This window comes from Chrysemys picta, chromosome 9 (genome assembly GCF_011386835.1).
Source record: "Chrysemys picta bellii isolate R12L10 chromosome 9, ASM1138683v2, whole genome shotgun sequence".
Taxonomy (NCBI): Eukaryota; Metazoa; Chordata; order Testudines; family Emydidae; genus Chrysemys; species Chrysemys picta.
Window position 1 is genome coordinate 29,597,326 of NC_088799.1, and position 13,111 is coordinate 29,610,436.

Consider the following 13,111-nt stretch of genomic DNA (forward strand, 5'->3'; position numbering starts at 1 on the left):
ACAATAGATAATTACTAGTGTAATCATTATTGGTCATTGGCCATTAATTTGTTTCAGAGCATGTACCTCAGTGGGCAGTAATTACTACACAGCCTTCAATAAGATATCATTAACAAAATGAGAAGACCAGAGAAAATATGTTAATTACTGTAAGTGCTCTATTGGTTTCTCTCTGGAATAAACAAGTCTAACAATTAAGATCACACATACTTTTTGCCAGACTATATTTTGTAGTGCAAAAAGAAAAAAAACTCCAATGCAACATAATAAGAAGATAAAAATTTCTTGTTATTAGTGGACACATTTTTCTCTTTAAACTTATACCATGCTCATGAAATCAAAATGAAAACAACAATATATATGTCATCAAGGCATTTAAGTCAATTGAACTATTCACATGTATAAAATTAAGTGTTTGCAATATTGGCGCCTATATAAGCATTTCTCCCCCTCTCACTTTCATATCTATATCTATATAGTGTTGCTCCTTTTGCCCTGAGAAATGGGCTAATATTCGGGGCCTTGCCAAGTTGATTCCATTAGAAGAAGAAACTGATGATGCATATCACCTATTTCTTTGGTGCAATACTGCTTATTTACAAAGAATGTACAGAAAATCCTGTTTCCCTGAATGCAGTAAAAATGAACAACAGCAGGCAATTTCCTTGCTCAATATCCAAGTCTGCCTTTCCAACGAGTCCTGTCCTATGCCCCAAGGAGCTCTGTCACTCTACGGGCCATGCTCATGAGTGCTTCTCTCACTGTTTGCTGGCTTTCTGCCTCTATCATACACACCTAGCCAAGAAATCCCTAGCTGCAGCATTTGCCACTCATCCCAGAGAAACCCATTCCCCCATTGCTTAGCCATGCTCAGGCTTTGCCATACAGCCAATTGCTTTGGGCAGTAATTTCTATTGTTTCAGTCATCGTTGCACAAAGGGGCATTTAATTGCTCCTTCCATTTAGCTTGAAAGAAGGGTGGTTAGCGCAACCATCAGTGTTAATTGGATTTGTGATTGATGGCAGCCATAAATGCGTTCCAGTATAACAATATATTTATGGAAAGTGCTAAACTGGCAAACTCTCCTATCCTGGAGTTCGCTAGTGCCACTAATGTTCTCAAAATGCATTAGCATGTTACTGCCAACCCGGAAATAGTTAAGGCTACATTGTACTGCTGTAGCCTTTTGGCTACAGCTGGTTGAAATTTCCCAAATATCAATTTTTCATTAAATTTATTGAAAAATTGATTTTCAGTGAATGTTTGGGCAAAATTCTTCATTCCCTTTTTTTATTTTTTTTTCATTCAGCTGCAGAGCTGGTTATTGCCATGAAAGATCAAACTCAGAAATGGGATTGCTCTCAAATTTTTTCTTCTTTCATACTGGACCCCAACTCTCACTAAAAGATTTCTTAAAAGTATCATTATGCTTTTGTCCAACTTCCTTTTCCCATTATTGCATTGATTTTAACACAGTAAACTTTAGAACAGTTGTAAGATACTTGTCAATTCTAGTTTTGCTTTAATCACTTTTGTTTCTCACAAGGAGACACCCTGGATCATCTGCTCATTTTATGGTGCATCCACAATTCAACTATGAGCCAGATCGTCTGCTGGTGTGAAATAGCCTAGTTCCATTGATGTCAATGGAGTTACACATACATATACCAGCTCACAATCTGACCCTAAAAATGTTTGCCCAAGAACTGGGTGGGAATCTAAAATAATTCATTATAAAGGTGTTTTATCTGAAATTTTGTATTGTTTCTAAAAGAAAACATCTTCCACTAAGGGTAGTCAGGAAGAACCATGCCAACAGAGAGGGGGGATATACAGAGTTGCCTTGCATCCTGGTTGAAAATAATGGAGACATTCTAGGTTTACACTTGTATAACTGATAGTGGAATCTTGACTTGTAAAAATGTGCATGGAAGACAAAAGATGCACAAATACCACCAAAGTGGATGTTTCATTTGCACCAATGTTCACCTACATATTTCTAAAGTATTTACCCAGCTCTATGAGATATCATTGAGTAAATGAAGTATACAGTAGTGTTTCCTATGCAGTAAAAATAGGTGCCACAAGGTTATCTGACTAGAGAATGTACGACGGTACAGTACATGTTGCTTTGTAGACCATTGTGACATCCTTAATGTCCTTAACAAATCCATAGATTGGCTACTTAACTGTAACCAAAATAATATGAAGTAATAATTTTTGATCTAAGAATCCATCTCCAGTTCTCCTTCACAACTGAACAGATTAAGTACTATCCGTGGGTGTCCTTTCTGACATCTCCACACTTGAGTGGATCATATTGACTAAACATGACAGACTAGACAAATTCTTAGCTTTTGAAATAACTTCAGCTCAGTTTTTGAGCTCTCTGACAGCAGTCAAAATTCTATTATGATTTACAGATTAATTTAACATACAAACCTCATTAAAATAACCACGATAAGGTTAAGACCTAATAACACAAATGCATTCTAACCATAGTCAGGACACAATTACATTGGTATGCTATGCCTAGACGGAATACAAATACTCTTGGGTGTGCTGTGACTCGGCAGTAAAGTACATGAGAAGATTTCATAACTAGAGATGTGAGAATTTCAACATTTTTATTGCACAAAATCTTCACTGACTTCCTTTTCCCCACTTTGGGAATTTTCTTCAGATGGTTAGCTATGATGCTTTTTCTGTGAAGTATCGTTTTCCTTCATAAAGGACCGGGTGTGGTGCAGTATATGATATCTGAGCATAGTGAATAGATTGGTATTGCTGGCAAAAATGGTGAAAATACATTTGTTACCATTACAGTTGCAAAAATAAAAACATGGTACTTTTGCTCTTTCCCACCCACCTATCATGAAAGTGTGATAATTTTTTCCAAGTGAAATAATACATATTTTTCCAAGTAGAAAGTCTGCCCAAAGCTTGGATGCAAAGTATATTATAAAAAATATAGTAGAATAGGGGTCTTGAACACTTCTGGAGCCCCATCTTTCCCCTTCAGAGATACCAGCTGCACTACTGAGACAATTTGTAATATCTACAGGCCAGTGGCCTGGTTGGGATGGAGTCTTAGTGAACTGAAGTCCTCTTAGTAATATTAATTAGAGATGCAGGCGGTACAATACACTACTGACCTGAAGGCTGTGGCAGATTTCTGAGGAGGCAAGGCAGGACTCTGTAAATACACATCCACCATTGCAAGTTACCTTTTTTCTAACATTTGCTTAGCAATCCATTAGGGTTCTTCATATGCAGCTGGTGAAAATATGATTTCCCCCCAGTTACTGTTTGTCAACAGGACTAATTCTTTGAGCATCATATTCCTAACAAGGGATGACCAAACAGGCTTAGAAGACAAACTGCTCTTTCCTTCACTCTTCACCATCTAAATCTTTGCCCATTTTTAGAAATTAACTAAAAAATTCTGGATGTCCAAATGCAGAGGGAGCGATTTTGAATTGGTGTCACCCCATTGATTACAGGCTGCCTAAAAAACATGATTTGGACAGGGCAAACTAGCCAAAGAGTGCCACAAAAGGAATGAGAGGGAAGAGGATACGCTATCCACTCCTGGGAAAAAATTAAGACCAGAATCGGACTTTCCAGGCTGCTCCTTTAAGTGTGACAAGGAGTCCTCTGAGCCACCTCTGAAAGGATGGAGAAAGACAGGGATGTAGGGGAGAGCCCTCTCAGTCTCTCCTAAAAATATTGCAAAGGTGGAGGAATATTCCACACTGCCCCCGGCCCCATCTAATGTTGATCAAAAGTCATCAGGTAGTAAGAACTTTGGATTTTGAAGAGGCAACATCCTGTGGGGCTCTCTAAATTTCCATATTCAAATGTAAGCATCGGACCTTGGAAAGTTTACATTATTATCGTGGTAAAGTTTAAGGACCCCACAAAGGGCTGGATATGCCATTTTAGGAGTTGGAAAGTTCCTTTAAAATTTCCCCTAAATACAACGTGTGCTTACTCTTCCCCCACCCCAGACATTACATCATCTTCTTGAACTGCTCACACACGTCATCTCCCTTTAGGTCTCTTCAGTGGCTTCCACCTTCTATATCATATCATCCTCACCTTCAAGGCTCTTCACTACACAAGTCCTGTCTACATCTCAACCTTCATAACCTCATAATCTGCATCCCCACTGGCTGTGCTCTCAGACTGCCCTCCCAAATCCATTTTTCATACTCTTGTGTTATATTTTTTAATGCTGCCACTTATACTGGGAAAAATCTCTTTCAACTCTTCAGCACTAACCAGCCTTTTTTCTCTAATTTCTCTCTATAAAACACATTTCAATCTTTGAAACCTATCCATGCTAACTCAACCAAAAACAAAGTGTGTAATGGATAAGGAGGAGGAGACCACCCATTGGTCAATCATACTTGATACATATTATTATGAATGAGAAACAGGAAATGATGGTAAAAAAAACCCAGCACTTTAAATGAAAACTAGGGTTGAATTTTCTGACCTTTTGGTTGACCTTCAGGTAAAGACATCCACTGACTGCCTACAGAGATGGGGCTGCTAACATATAAATGAACATCATTCTGACAAAGGTGTATACAAAGAAAAGTTAATATGAATACTGGTCCAAAGAAGCTTATGAAATGCTGAGAAGAAAGTGAAAATATTAAGACTGTAGATCTGCAGAGGTGAGGAAATTTAATTACACATAATAAACTGTAAAATGATGGTTGTCCCAGGAATGGGACATAGATTAACATGCTTCCAAGACATTCTATCTCAACATACATTATGGTATTGTTGCAGAACATCATTTGCATTAGCTATGTGACTTCATGGCTAATACAGGAATGTATGGACACACCTTAAATTTTTAAGTGGCTTCAAAAATTTTTAGTATTATTGGTGGGGGTTGAGAGAGAAGGGGTGACAGATACAGAATGGGGTTGCTGAGATACTGTGATGTTAAGGCAAATGTAAGATTGTAACAGCATAAAGAGAATCATAACTTGTAAGATTATTCATTAAATTGACTTAAATGTACCTAGAAGATTGTACCTTATTCAGCTAAACAGTTATCCAGAGTTAGATCAATTTTACACTCTAACTTGAGTAATTCTTTCTTAATTTTCTAATAGGCTGTGTTTAGGATCATTCATTGTAGTTATATGGGGTCGAGGCAGATGATCCTTTAACTTCTGAGGACAAGCTGAAGGGAAGCAGGAGGCTCTGAGGTTATCATTCAAAGGCACACACAGGGAGTTCTCAAGCAACAAGCTGCTGCCAGCCCTCTGGCTGCAGTTAACCCAAAGTACAAGAGCCCAAAGCCACAGATGATAGATCAGCCTTTGGGACAAGGTGAAAATTACATTTTACAAAAATCTGTCCCTCTAGGAATTTCCACCTTCTGGCGTTTCCTTTATTTACTGTACTTATTTAGAGTCTGTCTAACCTAATTCAGAAAATAGGTTATCATCAATGATCATGTCTTTCCTCTGTGTTTTATATACCACTGAGGGGCAAGTACCATCTCTCTGTCTGTTTTTGTACCTCAGACAGCGCACTCACCGTGATCAATAAATACAAATAAACAATAAAATCCAGTGATAAATTAAAGCTGAAGAATTGGGAACAGATTTTATAAAATGATGGGATTTTGGCTAGCGTGCAGCAAACCGCATACACTTGGAACAACTCCTGTGTCAATGATTAACACTTCACTTAGCATCCTGAATAGACAGGGCATATGATAAACAATAGCTGACCTTTATGAAAGCAGCAGATATATGATCTTTTCAGCTTTCAGGGAAAAAAACAGGATTGGCCAGATTTAAACTATGGCAATAATTTGAGTAAATAAATGGTCTGTAAAAGTAGCATAACTTATTACAAAAATCCTCTGACTGATCTGACCATAACTTTAGACAGAATAAGATTCGAACACTCCCAGGCATCAAATCTGTATACTCTCTTACTTGACAGTGATCCCATCCACATTTAAAAGCAGCTTGGAAACAATGAGTAGCATTAATAATCCAAATGGGGCATACAATAGCCTAACACATTGACTGCAAGTCATGAACGCTATGCTTGGTGATATTTGGAAACCATTTCTAAAGTCCATTTGCAGCAATGCTAGTACACAGCAACAGTGAAGGGTAGAGTCCATCTCACCTGATCATTCAAAACAAGATTCTGCTTTATATTATTTGATATTAACACAGGACCTTTCATCCTGACAAATCCCATATCTCACAAACTATCCCCATATAGCGCAGCACCACTGAGACATAGGCAGCTATCTGGCAGAAAACAACAGCCAACTGGGAAATGTCTCATCAGTGGAGGAGGTCTCAAGGCACTGAAGTAAATCCTTATTCTTACCAAAGTTGCTAGCGTGTCTTTAACATCCATGCAGCTCAAGACCCTGTTTTTAACAGTTTTACCCCAAAGCCCCTCAACAGAGGTCTAGATCATGCTTTTAAGTGGGAAGCTCTGATTTGGTAACAGTGAGGAGGCACAGGAACCAGTTGTGCCTGTAATGGTTTGCAAATTGTATTAATATGCTGCCTTTCAGCAGCAAGGGAAGTAATTCATCTTCCAAATTTGTAGAGTGTATTGGGATGGGAGGTGTGGTATAAAAAGCAGGTATAGATTTTAAATCCAGGAAGGAGACAAAGTAGAACATCTAGTCTGATGTCTTGTATAACACAGGCTTCAGAATTGTATCTAGCAACCCCTGTATTGAGCCCAGTAACTTGTGTTTGACTAAAGAATATCTTTCAACTCATCCGTTTCCCTTTTATAGCAGAACAGCAGGCTTGCCTACTGTACTCTGAGAGGACTGTCAGAACAATACAGGACACAGTTGCAAATAATTTGCAATGAAATGATGCAAATAATTTGCATTATTTCATTGCAAATTATACTATAGAAATGTAAAAGCTGTTCTGTGTCTGTAAGGCCCAAACAAATACAGCAGGGTTTCCCTCAGCCAAAACTCAGAGTAAAGGTATAATACATGGCTTGCTTCAGCCAAGCCTAAAACAAAGATTTAAAGTGAAGCTCACTCTCACCAAACTTGTCTGCTTTGTGGTTCTTTTAACTACAGCTTTCTAAACAGCCCCCATCCCTGAATCACTACCAAATCTAAAACTGCCCCACAGCACCTACCTTTATAGAGTGTTGGATGAATCAATTAAATTCCCACAGCTGGCTACCCTGAAAATCCCTGCACTCAATGCAAGCAGCTGCAGTCCTTCTCCATGCAAAAGAGATAGGATTAGTCCCTTCCTAGAATACTTTTTATATTACTCATCACATGCACCATCATCATTAAACCAAGAGCTTAACATTTGAGTAAAATATCAGGATAAAAATTACCCTGTGCTATGTCTGAAATATTCTGCTGTGGAGATTCAATTCTATTCTATTGATTTCCATTAAGTTTCTAAGTTTGATAAATAGATAACATATAAAAAGAAAATGCAATGAGTGTGTAGCGTTGATAGACACAGACTCACTGGTATCCAGGAGTTAATAGCAGTTTATGTTAAAACTAGAAATGTTACTATAATTATGAAAATGAATGTATAATTTATGCACAGAAGATGGAAAATATGCAAGGTGTGTACAGTATATGATTATATTATATTTCCTTGTTTCTATTGATAGATGATAAATCTTTAGAATACGGTGAAACTATGCATTAGTCTGCATTACTTTTGGATGGCCATGATTTCTAGAAAAGTTTTTTGTTGTTTTTAATTAAACTACTTTTTTACAACAGCAGCCTTTCCCCTGCTTTATTATGCCAAGGAAGCATATGGAAATATAAACTCTGAGATGTTACTGATTTATTTTGATGTTGGAGCATTTTGCTCTTGTGTAAACATTTCTTATGACATGAATATGGATAGTTTCAAATCTTAGAAGAGTTCATTACTAAAGGTAGCATATGTTTTTGACTCCTGAACCATGAGGGAAATGAGAACACCCAGCTTGCCAAACAGTAAATTGTAAACAGTTGGTACACCCCTAAGCAAAAGACTGAAATAATTACTGTATCTGTGTTTTAGAGTAGCCAGCTCATTTTTATGTCTCATTTTTGTTTGTTTGTTTGTTTTTTCATTTTGCTGATTTAATGCTTTTCTGCAAGGTTTGTAGATGTAGACTAAATATATCCTTTGGGCCTGCAGCATCATGATTCTAAGTGTACAGATGTACAGATGTATTTCATGGATTCTGTGGTATCCTACCATCATGCATCAAAGTCTACACTAAAAGAGGCAGTCAGCTATTTCACATGTTTTCAGTCCTATTCATAAAATATATATTACTTGGTATCCTTGGGTCCCATCCTGTGAAGTGCTACGGACCAAATTCTCAAAGGTATTTAAGCACCTGATTCCCATTTAAATCAATGGAAGTTAGATGCCTAAATATCGTTGAGAATCTGGGCCTAAGTGTCTCCTGGGAAGTTCTTAGTGCCCCTTCACCTCCACATTTTCAACTCCCATTTGAGCTAAGGTCATTCATTACTGCATAACATGGAACTTGCAGGAACTGGGCCATAGCTGGATTGCATTAATTGCATATATTTGAATATGTCCATTATTATTATTATTTACCTCTTCCAAGATTTTCAAAGAAGCCTAAGGGATTTGGGCACAGAACCCAGTAAATTTACCTGGTGATATTTAAGTGCCTAAATCCCTTAGATTCATTTTGAAAATCCTAGCCATATATTGGAGTAGTGCCTAGAGGACCCAGCTGCATTGATGCTAGGTGTTGTACAAACACATGGCAAGAGAGAGTTTCTGCCCCAAAGAGTTTAGTCTAAATAGACAAGATAGAAAAATGATGTGAGAGGAAAAGAGGCTATCCAAACACATACAACATGTCAATAGTAGTGTTAGGATTAGATCCTACATCTCCTGAATCCCAGTCGATTGTCCTAGCCACTGCATCAGACTGCATCTCTGTCAAGCTGTTTGATTGTTCTTTGAGCACACGGTATGTAATCAAGTCACTGTACAAATGAAACATAATACATTTACACATATATGTTGGCCACAGATAGGCTTGAACTTAAGAAATCATTAACTTGCCTATAACTCCCCAACATGTCATAAGCACATATGAACATGTATATTTAAAACAAAACAAACAAAATCCCTCCCAAAACGAGACACTCCTCTGCATACATTCCTTCTCCTGGGGAGAGGATGCGATAACAAACACCGCATGACAGGTGTGAATCATGTCACTTACTGGAAGACACTCAGACACTACGGTGATGAGCATGGTATAAGAACCTATAGAAACAGAATAGAATAGAGAACTTCATTTTGCAGGGCTTCCTATGCATATTCCCTGAAATTCTGACCAGTGAGGATTCCCCCAACCCTTTGTTTCACTATGAATATCATGTGCAAATGAATTTCACATGGTGTCATAATGAAACCAGATGAAACTGCAAATTTTATAGCAAATATATTAGTTCATTTTCTCTTAAATTGGGCCAGGGTTTTCTAAACACTGGGCCCAGATTCAAATGAAAAGTTTGTGATCCTTGGCAAACCTGGTCTGAAGTGATATCCAAAATCATGTATGCAGCATATATCTTTCACACTACACTTGAAAGAATTCCTTTTGTCCCTGTAAGAATTATTTGGTATATTTGGCCAAATTCATCTCTTGTGTAATTCATTTTCTTCCAGTACAGTGATGTAAAGGATGAATTAATCCTGTTACCATGATTTTTATAAATAATGGAGACACAATCAATGAGAAATAAATAGGGCCCAGTACTTAGAAGCCAAAACAAGACAAAAACTGCTTCCCATATAGACTCCTTTAAATCTGTTAACAAAAAATGTCAAGGATCAGGAAAATGAACACAGCTCTGAACTGCAATATTTCATGCTCTTTCAGTGAAAGAAGGAACTATAATATACTGAAGGACAAGAAATTGATCAAGCATCAATATGTTCATTCTTCTGACATATAAACAGTGTAACATAACCCTTTGTTCCACATTTGTTCCATGCAGTGATCTACTAGAATTTACTCAAGCTTCAAGTGTCATTGTGTGGACTTATTCATAGAGTAGGAACAGAGTGATGACACACAAGACAACTGTCATATTTTTCTTTCTCTCTCCCACATACACACATAACCAGGGTACCTCCAGTTACTGTACTCCATCTTATCTTTTTAATTTGTAAAATGGGAAAGATCAATTTTAAGAGAATTAAAGTAGAAGCAAAGACTCATAGGGTGAAGATTAGTGAATTTTAAATGCTCTTAAGCATTGCAGGTTTGAAATGCCCCCTAAAGAATCAAAGCACTTGAGGATTACAGTGCAGTTATCATTATGTCTCAAATTTTAGATAGCATTTGAATGACAGTTCAGTCCAATCAAATTGTAATGACTAGGCTTGGCTCTTCTCTGAATGTTGATGATATCTCCTTATCTAACCATGGAATCTTCTCTGTCTTTCTATTTTCCTTCTAGCTGATCTCCTTGCTGGTTTAGGTAACATCAGGGTCTGTACTTCCTAAGATCCTCAGGCAAAAGGCCATTGGACTTGTTTCATCCCATCTGGTGTACGTGGGGTGTAAATTGCATTGCTACCCTCCTAATCATAAATGGTCCACCGAGATCTGCTGAACCTGAGGTGGGGAAGTCACCCCTTTGGGAGAGCTTGCAGTGTTTGCATTGCTGCCTTCCTCTGGGTGTTCCACCAGGGGAGAGCAACTTTAAATTGTCCATTTAAGATGGAGTTCCACAGGAGTCTTATTAGTTTTTTTTTTTTTAAAGAATGCTTCACGAATTTGCGTGTCATCCTTGCGCAGGGGCTATGCTAATCTTCTCTGCATCGTTACTCTGCATGGGAGATGTGAGAAATCATCTCCCGTCTGTCCTATCCATAATCTTCCCTGGCCAGCATCATTTACTTTTTGGGTCAGTAGAGGTCTAGCTGTGACCTCCTCCAACAGAGTAAGGGTTGCATGCCCCTGCTTCACTACACCCCTTTGCAGGAGGATTTACTTCCTTTTGGAACCTGCAGTCTAGGTTAAGATCGGAAAGCTGGCTAGATCTGGCTCAATGTCTTTAGCACTCCTTTTTCCTGGTTTGAATTTTACCTCTCTATCTGCTCCTCTCTTCATTTCAGGGAAGTTTTCATATCTTCCCCAGTCACTACCATTATGTAATGTCCCTACGTTTACTTAGTTCCTTCTCTATCAATCCATCTGATATGGCCCCTATTAACGTAGTATCTGACCACCTCACACTCTATAAGGTGTTTATCCTCACAATATTCCTAAGAGTTAGGGAAGTATTATTATCTCCATTTTACAGATGGGAAACTAGGGCCCAAAAAGGTTAAGTGACTTACCCAAGGTCACATAGGCAGTCTGTGATGGAGGAGGGAATTGAACCTAAGTTTCCCAAGTCCCAAGTTTGTGCCCTAATCAAGGGACCATTTTTCTTTCATGATTTCTGTAGTTCATAGTTACTCTTTCTTTGTTCTACCCTACAGGAATTCTCTGCTTCCGTCTGAACCACTTCCTTTCTTCAAATCTCAGCTTAAAACCTCTCTATTCCCTTTCCATTTTCTCATTGTTATATGACTCATCTCCTTTCCATTCTTCCCCTTCATCCCCCAACCCCAACCCCAACCCCAACCCCAGCCCCACAAACATGAACGAGGTTTCAGGAATAATTGTATCTGTGCTTCTTGTATATTTCTGATTTCTTTAGTTTTATGCTGCTCCATCTTCATAGATTGTTTTCCCTTTTTGCTTCTTTGAGAGTCACTGTGGCAATATGTGTAAAACATCCTCTCTTTTCTTTATCTCTCGCTGAAAAGCATTTTGTGCTACTTTTATGGAGGATGCTTTATACAAATAAATTAGATTCTATATTGTAAGGAGAATGAAGTGGCTATAGCAGGGAGCTTTGGTGACATTGGAGGCATTATAAATAACAAAAGTCACTGTTTAACTACTCTTTTTTTAGAACTGGGCAGACTAAACCCTCTGTTTTATTTAATATATAGGATATAATTTATGGCTCCTCTTAACACTTAAAGTTGATTTGATTTGCTACCCATGTAGTAAAATTTGGGCTACCTTTGGGCTACCACTCAAAATAATTATTTACATAAAGGAAATTAGAGAAAGAGATTGCCTTAACTGTTCACTATGGTACCAATCCATCTGTACTTTCTAGAAAGCTCAGCACTTTTCCTTATGTTCTTCTGCTCATCTCACCTTAATATCCACATTATGCCTCCTCACATCCTCTCTTTAATATATGACCTCTTACATGTAGGTGCTCAGTTTCTTCAATGTCACTAACAGGAAAGGAAAATAATACTTAAATCTGTACCAGATGTATAGATTCCCCTTAGACTGAATGCACTGTAGATGTGCAAGCCTTCACTATAACATATTTTCATCTGCTTTTGTGATGTACACATGTGGCAAGATAGTAAAATGTTTGCTTGCAATGCAATGCTTCAAGATAGCCATATATCTTTTTTTCCCATGTGGTGGTGTCTCATATCTTAAGCATATCAGTATAAGCTTTAATACCTATTTCACCCTTTTTGTGATGCTCCTAATATAAATCTAAATGAATGTTTATACCTACAGGAAAAGATGTTCCTCAGTGTTATGCATCAGAAAATTAGACTGGAGAACACGTTATGAAATTCCAGGACTCTTAAAGTTGCACTGCACCTATTTTGTTTTTGAGGGAAGATGGGATTTTGGCTCCCTATACTAGAATCTGGCTTTAACAACTGGTATTCTAATAATGACCCAGTCCTCCAGACTCCTACTCATGCAAATAATTATACTGAACAACCCTAGATCATGCAGCTTGCACATACCCCTGCACTGCATTCAACATGGAACGCTAGCAGTGAACAGAGAGTACTAGGATGCGTTCTATTGTTAAGGAGCTACAATGCCTCCCGAGCTCCTAGGTGCACAGAAGAGGCAAGTTTGCTAGTGTATTCCTTTGTGGTGTGCACCTTATTCTCCATCATGCAGCCAGCCAACTGTGTTGGCCAGTACGTTGTAGCAGTTAGAGCCATG

The 13,111-nt window shown here is 38.1% G+C and overlaps 1 long non-coding RNA gene and 1 other non-coding gene across 3 annotated transcripts in view; both read right to left on the bottom strand.

The window, feature by feature from the left end:
* The window catches only part of LOC103306329 (uncharacterized), a 55,759-nt gene that overhangs the window by 15,936 nt on the left and 26,712 nt on the right, over window positions 1-13,111 (bottom strand). The window lies entirely within an intron of this gene.
* On the bottom strand, window positions 10,814-10,915 carry LOC112059993 (U6 spliceosomal RNA). Its single transcript, XR_010590688.1, has one exon. It is a non-coding gene; the product is annotated as a U6 spliceosomal RNA (small nuclear RNA).